Raw genomic sequence first — 1,261 nt, forward strand, 5'->3', positions numbered from 1 at the left:
TAGTATAACCAACAATTGATTAATTGTCTGAGCAACATGTAACACCGTCGTGAAACGACATGACAACAACCAGCCAGCCACCCGATCTCAATAACCTCAATTCAGATGAGGGAACTACCCTTTACCCAAACCTATCCTCGACCCAAATCTATGTCGGTTTTACAAATACAATGACGATATCGCAGTTAGACGTAGCACATTCTACACAAAGTGAGAATCGAGCAAGGCCTAATGTCTGGAGAAGTATAGAATGTACGCACTTTGAATCAACTAACTTCTTTGACTATCTTGGAAATTTAAATTTATACGTTTTGTTGTTTAACGCCGAACGGTATTCCAGCTATGTGGTAGCGATATTCAAATAATCGAGTCTGAACCAGAACATCCAGTGATCAACAGTATGAGCATCGATCTACACAAATGGGATGCAATGACACGTGTTAACCAAGTCAGCGAGTCTGCCTATCCGATCCCGTTAGTCACCTTTTACGACAAACATGGGCTACTGGTGACCAGTTCTAACGCGGACCTTCATGGGTTAAACTTTAAAGGTTTCATTCGCCAGTACATACTGAGCACATAACAAGCGTGTTGTGAAATATTAAACTTCTGTGCAAATGAATATCCAGTCTTGACACTCTGAAGCAGATTCCATTTAGTGTCAATGTCAACGTAACTGCTGCAAGCATATGACAGGACCCCTGAAAATCAGTGATGACACCAGGTGTTCGCGAACACGAGAAACCCCATCGTTGATGCCTAAGGAAACGGTAGCACAGTCACGTGATATTGGCAGCCAGTTTACATTTTGCACTTGTTGATAGTGGACAGTGAAATACGTTATTCGACTGCGACCGTTGATTGCCAGTTAAAGGCATGTTTCCCGGAAATGACGTCACAAACCCTGGCATTCTTTCCCCACCCAGATTGCCAGTCACCAAACCCGCGGCTCGTAAACATACCCATTTACATACACGTATGGAGTCGCGACTCCCTTCTGTAGCAGTTCTGTCCCTTTCGAACAACCGACATAAAGCCACCTGTGACCTGCTCCACTGAAATATTTCAGGTTACCTCCTGAGTCACTCACGGGAAAAGTTTGTCCCGAGGCAGAGATGACTTCGCTGATCGAACAGAGATGCGCACACGAAATATGCCGACTCTGCCCGAGGGCTGCCGAGTGTCTTTGGTTTAATAGAAGCATAAAACTGGTGAAAGTCATTATACGACAAGTTGGTTAGTAGAAGCGCTTCTTGAGAGA

Source organism: Haliotis asinina, chromosome 3 (assembly GCF_037392515.1).
Source record: "Haliotis asinina isolate JCU_RB_2024 chromosome 3, JCU_Hal_asi_v2, whole genome shotgun sequence".
In the NCBI taxonomy this organism is placed as follows: Eukaryota; Metazoa; Mollusca; class Gastropoda; order Lepetellida; family Haliotidae; genus Haliotis; species Haliotis asinina.